The sequence below is a fragment of the Triplophysa rosa genome, linkage group LG1 (assembly GCF_024868665.1).
Source record: "Triplophysa rosa linkage group LG1, Trosa_1v2, whole genome shotgun sequence".
Taxonomy (NCBI): domain Eukaryota; kingdom Metazoa; phylum Chordata; class Actinopteri; order Cypriniformes; family Nemacheilidae; genus Triplophysa; species Triplophysa rosa.
In genome coordinates, this window is record NC_079890.1 from 18,152,364 (window position 1) to 18,166,157 (window position 13,794).

At 36.5% G+C, this 13,794-nt stretch overlaps 1 protein-coding gene across 4 annotated transcripts in view; it reads right to left on the minus strand.

Moving 5' to 3' along the window:
• Positions 1-13,794, minus strand: part of kcna4 (potassium voltage-gated channel, shaker-related subfamily, member 4) — a 119,252-nt gene that overhangs the window by 96,296 nt on the left and 9,162 nt on the right. Inside the window, exon 3 of one of the 4 annotated variants that reach the window (XM_057345687.1) lies at positions 4,439-7,942. The exons of the other annotated variants lie outside the window; for them this stretch is intronic. The gene's annotated coding sequence lies outside the window, so the exon portion shown is untranslated. Of the gene's footprint in view, positions 1-4,438; positions 7,943-13,794 lie in introns of those variants that run through there. 4 annotated transcript variants of the gene reach the window in all.

Here is a 13,794-nt window from a genome sequence, read left to right on the forward strand (position 1 = left end):
CATGATTTCATGACTAATGAAAATTTACTGCAAAAAAGAATGACACAAACACTTAGACATCAACACTCATAATACAAATAATGGTCAACAATGGTGACAATCATCAAACTAATTCAGATAAACAGATCAACTGCAATGCTGAGAGTCATGAATGAGTTTTGTACTATGATGTTACCCAGCATGCATTGCAGCATGAAGCTTTCTTTTGTTGATTGTCACCATTTTCGAGTTTTGTGTGATGACTGTTGATGCCTTAGTGTGTCAGTAATTTTTTTGTTTATTTTGTAGCAGTACTTTCCACTTTAAAAAAAAGGAAATTTACATTAATCATGAATCTCAGTATTACTTAAGCATCTTCATTTTTTTATTGCACATCACAAATAGCAAATATTGCCAAATTAAACTTTTTTTAATTTTATCCTTTGACAACGCAAAAGTGTTCTTATAGAAACACATCGCACGCATTGGAAGAGGAAATAGAATTGATACAATGAAAATCCACAGCAAACACTGATCACCGTAATGGTGGTTTGTTGAAATGCAACATTATTTCAACATAAATAGCTTTAATTAACATTGACAAATCAACAATTTTTAACTTTGATTCAATTGTTTGTCCCTGTTAGCTTGCTGTCTGGGGGTCCCCTATACGTTCAGAGAACGTCCTGAATGTTCTGTGAAGGTCCAGCAAATAACGTCCCCACACCCTTTAAAAAACTCCACATCGTGACCATATCGGAACGTTCTGTGAGCAGTGTGCAGCTGAAGAAGTTTAACCAGAGGAAATGATTGATGATTTATCATCTATAATTTATCGATGTAAATTTTATTATCAGCCGATACCGATAACATTAAAAATGTCCATTTATTGGCCGATACCGATATGGCCGATAATTTACTGTGCATCCCTACTATTTACTATACTATTTTTACTACAAAATAACATAGAATAGTGCATAAGTATGTGATTTGGGATGCACCTTAACTCCTTAGTAGGGCTGAAACGATTCCTCGAGTAACTCGAGTAATTCGAATAAAAAAAATCGTAGAGGCAATTTTTGTTGCCTCGAAGCCTCGTTTAATCCATTTAACTACAGTACACATGGAGCACTGAGTTTCCCCAAGGAGATACTTTGAGATAAAAACTGACACAATAAATAAACTCTGGCACTTGGTCGGCGAATTGCTGTCTGTTTCTATGCTGAGAATTCAAACATAAAAAACATCATGCATATGCTTTAATCCAACCAAAATATTATGAGCTGACTCGTACCCCTAGAAACATATTTAACACTCAGAGCCGCTGACTAACATACACATTTTGTTCCCTTTCTCTCTCCGTCACTCTCTCTCTCTTTCTTCGCTGCTCTCTTTCCTCTCTGTGCTACTAAATGACGTTCATATTTTCCTGGCACAGGAGAGGTCAAAACATGACTGAATAAGGAATTCTCCAGTAATTGAGGCCAATTTTCCTTATTCTGAGACATTTCATTCCGTAATTTCAATTCAATTTTAGCCTCCCTGCACACAGTCTTATGAGTGTTACAGTGAACAGTGATCCAACAACAACCCCAAATCCCATGAACTCTAGTAAGGTTGAAGGATGTCAGGTACAGTAGGGAAGACTTCCAAAGTTTTCATACCAGGCTAATGATATTGTCTACCCTAACCCTCATTTAAACCTGAGGACATTATTACATTTGAAGCAAGGATTTGTCTTGTTCATGATATTTTAATACAAGTGAAGTGAGGGACACCTAAAAGTTGTTTTTTGACTATTTTTGTGTGAACATATACTAAATTTGGGTTTCAAGCCAAATCGGTACACAATCACAAATACACAAGTAAACACTGTGAGAGTCACCTTGATTTAAAATGAGTTTTTTCAACCAAAGATACTTTATTTCCAACATCCACAATAAGAGCATACATGCAGCTGGTCAATAACAAAATGTCCACTGCAAATATGCACAATATTTATCATTGCTGATCTATCCTGAGCATTGAGAAATGCATCTCACTTTGCTTTGCTCATTTTTGGCTTCCACATAGCTGCTGCTTCTGCTGCTGTTGTTTCTCTCTCGATTTTCTTATGTCTCTTGGCTGCCTTCCCTGCAGAGCATGTAGTAAGTATGTGACAGCGTGTAGAGTCGGAACCCTCGGCTTTCTGATTTGGTTGCACAATGGAGGCACATGAGCCTGATGTGCCTCTGAGTCATCTGACTCCATGACAGACCGTCAGAGCGAATTAGTGGCATCCCGCTCGCGGGGCGGAGCTATGGAACATCATTAAAGCAAAGACATCCTCCGCCCCCTCAAAACAATCCACAAACATGACAACGCATGACCAATTCATCCACACGGTAAGGCTCATTCTGTACGGAGCCCTTCTGACGAGGAATACAGGATAGAGAATCGATCACTGATGGAGTCAGATGGTACGTTGGGGGTTTCTGCGAGAAAATGAAGATGGCAACAAGAGGAGCTATGCTCTGTCAAGCAATTATTGATTTTTAATCAGGGGAAGTTTTGTTGACTCTATGGACAACCGTGGTTCTGACAGCAAAGTATTTACAATTACAGACCCATCACAAACATCTCTAATCCTATCTACACTAGAATGAAGGTTAGACAATCGTCCTGCTGTCATCCATTCAGTCATTCGTTCAAACCCAAGGCTTAGATGTGACACGTGTAAGGTTGTTCCTTGATAAACTTCTACTGTATAACCTGCAATGGGACACAAGACTTTGTGTTAAGCTCTTAAAACCTTTTCACTAATTTAGCTGCGCAGTGAAGCATGACCTTGAATATTAGTGTGCAGTTTTTTCAGACTAAAGAATTTGACTCAATCAGACATGCTCATGTCATGTCAGACACACACTGAGCCCTGAACTTGCTTAAAGAAAACAGAGTTAAGTAAGCAATGAAATGAGAGAACAGGCGATGGATTAATTATTTAGAAAGGTTTATCACAGTCTGGACCACAAGCACGATTACTTCTTAAAGGGATAGTTCACCCAAAAATGAAAATTCTGTCATGGTTTACTCACCCTCAAGTTGTTCCAAAACTGTATACATTGCTTTGTTCGGTTGAACACAGAGAAAGATATTTGGAAGAATGTTAGCAACTGAGATTTCTGGGGCTCCATTAACTACCAAAGTAGAACGAATTATTGTATAATATGTTTGTCTCCTGTTGAACACAAAAGAAAATATTTAGAAGAATTCAAAAAAACAAACTGGGGTTCTGGGGCACCTTTGACTACCATTTTAATGGTAGTCAGTTGTGCCCTGGAAATCTTTCATTCTTCAAAATTATTTCATTCTTCTTTCAATTCTTCTTTCTTTGTGTTCAATAGAACAAAGAACTTTATACAGGGTTGGAACAACTTGAGTAATTCATGACAGAATTTTCATTTTTGGGTGAACTATCCCTTTAATTCCAGAATGCTCTTCTACATAGTGTTTGAAAACTAAAGCACAAACACATAGTGAATAGATATAGCTGCTAGTAGAAGTTATGTGATATTACACCCCTTCAAATAGCCGTGTCATTTCAAGAAAACAAAATAACACCTTCCCCAAGTGAATGAGCGACGAATTGTACAGGGTTAATAAACTCCATTTTTAGTCGATGCTTCTGGGAGAGTTAACAAACAAGTTCCTGTAGCAGCATGGTGACTAAAAAGGGCTACGCTGAGAATGACGTTAAAACAGCCGTGTCAGTGGTGTTGCTCTTATGCGGTGTTTATTAATAGCCTTAAATTAGGAGAATAGTAAAACTGGATAAAGTCTAACAGATTTAATTGTACTCTGTCCCTCAAGCATTGAAAGGATAAAATGTACAAACAGATGTGTGCATGAAATCTTTATAAACACTTGAGAATTACATGTCCAAATAAGGACATCACTGTCTTGACTAATTCCTCTGTAAAATGATGTTTCAATTAAATCATCAAGCATGGCTTAGTATTCTTTTTTGGCACTGGCCTGGACATTAGATACCTCTGTATAAAGTTTCAAAGAAGAACTAGACTGCTTTCACTTAGTATACATCAATGTAACATGTTACAGCATGGTTTCTGTATTTGTGGGCTGGTTTATATTTAGAAACAAGATATCATATAGACCAATTCATCGGACACACGCGCGCCTGACCCCCAGTAAACTTCCGGTTTGTGTTTGGCTATTACTTATATTTTATTTTATTTATGTTAATATTCATTTAAATTATTATTTTACAGTATAGTAATTGTATTAAATAAACGATTTGTTAAACTTTTGTTGTATGTTCATTTTATTAAATAAACAATTTGTTCAATTGGTCCTGTATTTCGTCGCATTTAAACAAACCATATGGTACATCTAGCGGTTGAGCTTGGTATCGCAGTCTAAATTCAAAATATTGGAAAGACAAGTTTAGCCCAGTTACGGTTCTTCTCGGTTTCTTGCTTGATATCAGAAATAATCTACAGGCACTCTATTGTTTGTGAATGTGTACCGGAAGTTAACAAAAGTGCACATGCACAGTAACGTTTGTTTATGTTGTTAAGATGAAACCATCTATATGGCTGTTTTTGAAGGAAATTTTTGGTATGTATATGTTTGTTTATTAACTTAGTCCTGTTAAAAGTATTTTTACGATAAAAAAAACTTCCAAGTCAAAACCATATTAATATCCATATACCTGTACAAACACATTTCAATGACTTGCCTAAAATGTGAAAATACTTGATAAGCCACTTTTTTCACAATGGGGCTATGTGGTTAAGTGAATCAGACACTTTGATGTAAGTTTGGCCACTTTCTTACAAATATATTTTGATCTTTAACCCTTTCCCCCATACTGCTAAAAGTAAAAACTGGCACTAGGTACGTAAGACCAGAGCTCTGTGAGCTTACATGCGTGTTTGAAGATTTGTTGATGGTAAGGTCTCTGAAAATGTTTATCGAATGTCTGTGTAAGCAGAAAATCAATGTAAGCAGTCAGTTCTGTTTGATATGACAGCCCATGCATACTGTCTCTTACATAGTATATAATCATCCACAACATGCAGATTCCAGCAGAGATTATGAAGTGCCTTCATTTGTAAAAATAGCTACATAACCATTCTCAAATGCCCAAAGTGTCTGCTTCTGATTAACACCTCTCTCTGTCTGTGATATAGTCGGATGCCAATACGTCCCATAATTCAAAGCTGCAATGAATTGCGAGTGATCTAAAGTAGGGACACAAATGTGCCAGTTTCCTTGCTACTTCTCTTCACCTGAAAGGAGATGTATTGTTTGCTTTCAGCCTCATCAATCACACAGACATATCTGAAACAGAAATGATATCAGCAGTCATCCCGTGCCCATTTCCATCTCTTTTCACACGTTGGATTTATGTTGCCAATGACCTTCATCCCTATTAGAGTCAGACAGATCTAATGCCTCAGTTGGGCTCTGCCTAATGTCAATTATGTCTCGCCGCACAGCCGTGATAAAATTCCAGCATGTCGGGGTGGAATGTAATACTACGTGAAACATAAGATACGTTTAATATCTCGGTTAAAGAACAGACACATTAACAAACAAGTAAAAATTAATTTGGCATTCATGTTGTTCGCAGATGCTTGCCAGCCAAAGTGACTTACATTCCAACGCACAAATCACATTAAATGGCAAATATTAGTATAAGCAGCCCATAAAATGAGGCACCAGCACAATTTGGCCATTTTCTGTGAATAACGACTTAATTTCCGACCTGTTTCTCACAAAAAACTATTCTATTGATTTGAAGGCTTAAAGAAAATAAACATAAATAGATTTAATTCTTTATTTAAAGACTTCATAATAACAAGTCGTACGTAAACAATAAGGTGCCCATGTACAACTTTCAGTGTACTTTTCTGGCCCGTTTGAGGCTGTATTACATTACATGAATATTTGGCACGGACATTAAAATTAAATTTATAGACATACCCCTGAGCAATGAAACCTGCATCATCAATGAGTGATGAATGCAGCGCGCTGTTTGGGTTTTACCCGCTGGCAAACCTAATGAAACAATAATACTGGATGTTGAAGGCGCTCGTCAGTGCAGGATTTTGAGCCACCGCTGCCGCAGCTACTGGTCATTTTCGGCAGATAGTGAAGGTGAGTGGGAGGTCTTGAGGGAGTTTTTATCAGCGACAGGCATCTTCATCACACTGCTGCCCGGCTCCTGCCTAAAACAGCCTCTGCATAAGCCCTCATCTCTTCACCCTGCCTCTGCATTAAACCTGCACGCAGCCATGTACTTATTTGTGATTCAACAGTCACTGCTTTTGATATTACCTCACAAAGTGAATTTAAAAGCCATTGATTTTTCTCCTTCTGCCCTAGCAACCTATGATTCAGCCGTCAGCTTCTAAACTGCACAGCCGTTGGACTTAAAAATGCTTTCTCTGCCTCCTCCAAACTCAAACGCGCATACATGGACGCACAAACATGCACATAAACCAATCTTTACCTGACACTTTTGATAGAACACTTGGTTTTGACATATGCATTGAGGCAGTGATGCATTTCGTGTTTGGTTATTGCAATTTGTGACAGATGAATGAATGCACTCAGGGCTTGAGATGCCATTTACATTAGCAGTCATGGTAAGAAAAATGAATAAGTTGACATTGCTTGGCTCACATGTAGCTGCATACATTGTGGCTACAAAGAAAGAAACGCTAATCGATGGAATTTCAAGTTTTAGAGCAACTGGACAAACTGTGTGAATTGACAAAAGAGAACTATTAACCCTCAAGTGGTGTTAATTACAACTGCACTAATCTGCTGTTGGTGGACAAATTTGGGCACTTTGTGATTCCATTTATATTTTACATAAATGTCATAAAACTAACTTTTTTTCTTTTTAATAAATGTAAAATATTTCAAGTTATGCATCTATTTGGTGATTTTTATGTTTTTTTTAACCTCAATTACTCCATTTATTTGAATGTAAAATAAGCATGATGGACTTCAAGTAAGCAATTATACAGAACAAAAGTGGCAGTCACAAATCTACACACACACACACACACACACACACACAGTGTCACTGTGGTTAATTGTGCTAAGCTGAGGCGAGAGAGTTTGCATTATTTAAGCGACAGGGAGAAACTTGTCAAAATCCATGTGGAAAGAGGGCAGCAGCTGCCGTGATGAGCTGTGCTTGGGGAGCAAGCCTTCTCTCAAGCAGCGAGGAGAAGAAAAGCACTTAAGTGCTCCACATGTTGCATGCAGCAAAGCCTGGGGGACCAGCAGAGATATCATGAGACAAATCTTAGAGTCTGCCACACTGCTATGAATATGGAGGAACCATAAACAATGCTCAGGTAACTGAGTGAGAAAACACAGATGGAGGGGGAAAGCGCTGCATCCTCCAAAACACATTTTCCAGCAAACCCTCACAGAAAGGAAACATTGCTACAATCAAACAACAGGCAAGTGCTTCCTCTTTCACTCTCTCACACACACATATACAGTACAAGTTTCTTTCATTATGTTAGACATCTGACATCCACTGTTTTCATACCAGGCTCATAATATTTATACCATACCACTTATCCTGACCCTCACAAAAAACTGTTAACATTACAAAGTCAAACATCATTTTCATACCTAAAATGTCAATTTTTACATATTTTACTATGTATATATGAGGACAATTTAAAAAAGACTGAAAACACGCACACACACACACATGCACCGCATGCACACACACACACTAAGCTCTGGATAGATTTTAGCTAAGGTTACCATGGCAACATTAACATTTCCGCCCCCTAAAGAAGCTAAAACAGTTATACAGATAGACTGGTGGAGAAAGAAAAAGAGGGAGTGTAAGAGAAAGAAAGACTCTCCTTCCATTCCTGCAGATGAAAGTCAATCATCTCACTAGGCCTCATCTGCGTGTCTGTGTCTAAACCCAGAATGGGGAAAAAAAGGTGTTATTCATAAAAATCTGCAAACATCGTTTGACAGAGATTGCATTCAATACACCAATGCAACCACATTCTGAGGCTGTGTGGTCAGAATGGAAATAAACATTACAGGGGCACCAATAGGACAAAATCTAAATTATTCAATATAAAAATGAAGGGGTATTATGGAAATTATCTCACATCACTTTGCCTGTAAACTATGTATGGCAAAATGTGCTTCAAAACTGTATTTATAATGTAAATCAGTTATTACTGCCTTTTTTAATCATAACTCTCAACTCAACTTTATTTATATAGCGCTTTTTACAATTTTCATTGTTACAAAGCAGCTGTACATGAGACATATTGACTATAAGCAAAACAATTAAAGTTGTACCTGTAAAAACAAGAAAAAGGTGAAAACACAGAAGACAGACATACCCACTTACAAAACACTCCACACACACAATATGCACACGTACTAACACACATAGACATAGACACACACGGACGCGCAGACACATGGACGTGCACGCACACACACACACACACACACACACATGCACGCACAGTGAAAGCACACATTTAAGATAAAGGAGAGAGAAGCACAGGTCAAATATAACAAGACTATAAATTCCTATATGCAATATTAATTAAGTAAAACTTGAAAATTCTAAAGTTCTAAAAGACAACATTTTATTGTTGCTTAAGCAAATGTAGGTCTCTGTGTTCTTCCTCCGAAAGCAAATACACACTAAACTAAATGAGGCAAATGAAAAGCTCTCCTGAGGAAATTAGAATTTAGAAATTATTTTAAAAACAATAGTCTACTTTTATACTAGGAGCAGTGTATGTTGATCTCTGTAGGGAGACAGGAAGTGTTGGTTAATTCCAGAGCTTTAAACTGCAGTTTTTCAGCCTCCTCTCTGGGGGCAGCATGACGAGCCAATTAAAGTATAGGAAACCCACCAAGATAAACTTACAGACCAGAGGAACTATCACAACAATAAATATATCCCCTGCTCACCACAGAGCAGAAATATAAATGGTTTTAGTGTGTGCCAAGTAACTTTATACTCTTATATACTTTACAGTATCTCAATCTGACTATATCAACTATTTAAAACATTACAAGCCAGGCAGGAAATGATGGGACTTGTTCAAATTATACATTTACGAAAGATACTTGTGCAACAGGATGTTGTAGTTAAAGTCAACACAATCCTATGGCAACTATTTTAAGAGGTGGCTAATTTTATAATCTCATTTATAATCTCGCTTTAGTATGATTTGTTTTTCGTAAAAATGACGGTTAGGTTTGGGGTGGGGCTTCATTATTGTTTTATACTAATAATCATAAGTTTTTGTATGACTCACATCTTACAAATTCATACGAATTGGCCACCTTGTAAAACAGTTAGGAATTTCAGTGAGATCAGGATGGTTACAGCTCAGCAGTTTCCATTCTGCAGCTTCCCAGTGTGCAGATGTCAGAGGGTCACTGACTCCTGCTTGGTTTAGCTGTCATCTATAACCACCAAACAGAGCAGGAATTACATCAGGGCATAGCCAGTCCCGTTAGTAATTCCTTACTTCTGATGGAAGTGTGTGTATGTGTGGAAATGGAGACTGTCTATGATGCAAAGCAAGGCCACAGTACCTCCCCAGAACACTACAATATCACATCCTGAAAGATGGCATTATTTAGAGAGTTAAAATGGTGAAATAATTTTTCAGGAAAGGTGAGGAGTGAAGTGCGGTTCCTAATGGTGTTGTTGTATGTTTTGATACAGTGCATTTGGGAAACGTATCTTTCAAAAGTTAACTAATACCAAAGGATTCATTTGTTTTTAATGAACTGATGACAGATTTTGCCAATGCAGCTGCATCAAATTATTGAATAGTTTGCATTGGCCTGTTATTGGTTTTAAGTTGAATTATTTTTTTGTTAACGTAGCTTGTAGTTTTGTAATGATTTAAATATATAGGCCTACATACTGTATTTAAATAACAATTTTAATTTATATTTAATTCATATTAATATTTAACTGTATATTATTGTATTTGATTAATTAAAACTACTCAACAGCTATTAATTCTTTGCGGGGTCTATCGGAAAATAAGTTTGGGCCACATAATGTTTGTTTATGTTGTTGTCGCTGAAACTGTCTATAGAATAAGTAAGGGATAATGTACAGGCAGCCGGTTGTTATCACAGAAATTAGCCCCGACAGTGTGATCAGGACCCAACGCGAAGCGGAGGCGCTGCCAGCCTTTGTTCAGGCGCAGTAGATGAGGTGACCTCAGAAAAGGTGATTTTTAGTGCAATTTAAGCTTAGTAAACCAAAGCTTTGGTTTGCGAAGCTTAAATTGACGTTGACCCCTTTTCCGCCGACATCACGCTCATGGCATTAGCTGGAGGCAAAACAAAGGGAAAACTGGAGACTGCCAATACAAACCAGCACCGATTCAGCCACATAAGGAGTTTAAAATATCAACTTGTTGTGTTGTTTAGTGCCACAATCGACACAATACAGTCTCCAATTTGCTATTTTAACACATACCTGCTGCCATTGCCAAACAAAAACACTGACGACAGCTGTAGTTAAACACAATAAAACGAGCGGACTGAACAGAAACGATCATCAAAAATGCTTGCGTTTCACTTCATAACATTTAAGGGACTACGATTTGGGTATGTGTCTAAAAATATCTCACGTATGCCCAAATCAGAAACTGGGAAACAAGGTTATTTTTCGCGTAGCATTAACTTTTGAATGCATAGGGTATGCAAGCTAATTTAGTTAGTTATACAACTAGCAGTTAACTGTCGACCAGAAACTAAACATAAAGGAAACTGTTTGTCATCTCTTCTTTAGTTGTCACAAGTGTGCATTAGTATAAAGGGAGAGGGAACAGTGAGAATGCTCATGTTGTGTCTGGTTTGTGTTCAAGTAAATGCATTTGCTAACTTTTGCCACTGTTAGTACACGCAGGTAGGGCTGCCGCTATTGATTATTTTAGTAATCGAGTATTCTACTGATTTTCCATCGATTAATCGGGTATTTGGATAATAAGTACTTTTACTTTATTAAAGAGCAATACTAAATATACAAGAGAAAATAAGACAGGTCTCTTAAAATGAGTAAAACAACTAATTTGTTTCCTTTTTAGAAAAATTTACATATTTATTGCTGAAATTGCATACATTAATATCTGTGAAAACTAAACCCATTTAGTACATTCCATTGTCATATTACATTCAAAATGCAATATAGGCCTAATATAAATGTATAAATAAGAAACATTAATAAAAATAGAAAGAATAATTTCAAAGGTAAACAACTAACTTCAGCTTATGCATGATGCATTTAGTTTATCTAAATTAGTTTTTTTTTACTATTAAATAGTAATATATTTGTCCACATAAAAATACAGAGTTAACCGGACCTTTATTTTGGCAGGTCGTCGGAAGACGCTTATTTTTTTGTGTGTTAGCTTCACTCAGTAAAATGTTCTGAAATAAACTCTCAGATGAAGTTCATGTGTTCATGTCCTCATAAAGCGCAGACAAATTCTAACGTGTAGCACGTTAAACTGTGCAGCTCATTCACTCAGACACGCAGAACTATGGAAGCCCATTTCCGCCATGTGATAAAAAAAATCCAAAAAGTCATAATTATGAGATACAAAATCAAAATTATGAGACAAAAAGTCATAATTATGAGATAAAAAATCGAAATTATGAGACAAAAAGTCATAATTATGAGATAAAAAATCGAAATTATGAGATAAAAAATCGAAATTGTGAGATACAAAAATCGAAATTATGAGATTTTCAATCTCATAATTATGAGATTAAAAAAACGAAATTATGAGATTGAAAATCGTAATTATGACATAAAAAATTGAAATTATGATTTAACATGCGCAGTGCAGGCAAGGCACTGCACGCTTGCGACATCCGTTGCTTAATATGGTGTAAATATAAATAACTGTACATTTTTTATTTTATTTAATTAGGCTGAAACAAGCAACCTGATTCATTTGTTTTGAACTGATCCGAAGTCCCATTTTAGAAGCCTCATCAAACAGAAAAATTACTAAAATACTACATATTGACAGGCCACATTTTAAAATTATAGTACTCATCATAACTTTATCTAGGAATTATGTTCAAAAGCATCCAGAATAAATCAAAACTATATGCAGGACTAAAGAATATATGTAGCATATTCAAAGTAACCACCCTTTCCAAAATTGTACTCTTGGCCTTATCGAGCAGCTTCTTGAAATTTTCAATAGTATTGGCAGAAATTTCATCTATTCATTTCTTGGCTGCTTTTTTTATTTGGTCCTCAATTTTTGTCGTCTAATAAAATAAATTAATATGTTGCCACGAATATATTTTTGTCTACTAAAGTCATTTCAAACATTTAAACATACATCTTCAGATTAAAAGACTTTAAGACATGAGAAACATTTCAGTCAAACATTCAAGTGTTTTAGAACTTTTAAACAGCAGTGTATTTTTTGCCCTCCAAAATCATACATCAAAAAGTATGCATTTAAGAGATGGCTTCACAAATCTATTATATTACTACTACTGTATGTTTAAACCTCTCTGGGTTTTTACTGGTAGTTTGTTGGCTTCAGCAGGCATGTTATCTGGTAGATAGGAACCAGTGAAATACTTTTCAGTAGCCCATAGATCTTTTGTTGAAAGGATTCCATATACATTGTACATTGAATGTGGCCCAAAACACACAATATTTTGTAATTGTTTGGCTGTGGCGTCCTTCAGGTTCCTGGGCTCCACCATCTCAAGGACCTGAATTGGGAGACCCAAATAGGACCCAACAAAGGTTGTTCTGTGTGCTTTAATCCCTGTCAGGTTTGCCTCGGCTACTCAGTTGATCACAAGTGGACAAGAACGGATAGTCCAGATTGCTGAAAAGATCATTGGTGCTTTCTTTCCCACTCTTGTAAAGTGCAATCATTACAGACTTGATACACCGTGGACACAACATCTTTGAACTGTTGCCCTCTGGCCAGTGCTTCAGAAGGAGTACTAGAGCATCTGGACATATTGCTTTTAATAAATTTGAATATTCGCAAATTTCCAATCTATTTTACATACAGTATATTACTTCTGTACAACTGTCTATTTACAGTTGTATTTTATTTATATTTTTATATATTTTGTTTTATTATTATGTGTCTGCTGATGCTTTTGGATGTCTGCACTGGAAGCTTAAAAAAAATACTGAAAACTGAAAACAAATAACTAAAATATATATATAACCAATCGCAATTGGTTTGTAAAACCACTGAGTTGCATTTACACCATTCTAACCAGCGGATGTCACCAGCGTGTGGTGTCCTGGCTGCACTGCGCATGTGCACGTTAAGTCATAATTTTGACTTTTTATCTCATAATTATGACTTTATCTCATAATTAAGACTTTTTATCTCATAATTTTGACTTTTTATCTCATAATTATGACTTTTTAGAGCCTGATTTTTTTTATCACGTGACGGAATCGGGCTTCCATACAGAACAGACAGATGGCATGTGCAAATAACAGGATTCTGCATCCACTAGATCCACTGCAAAATAGACTAAAACTAAGTAAAATAGCAGTTCACCATTTCAATAAGCTATCAGTTATTTATCAGCATGAGAAACACGTGTGAGCGTGTGAACAGACTAAAGTGCGTGTGTCTCACGGTGAATGAGGGAGACTTGAGAGCCCTGTAACATGAACAGAGTTTAGCGGACTGTGTGTTAATAATAACGGTCCGTGGGGAAACGCAGCGCTCCATGTGTAGTGTAGTTAAATGGATTAAA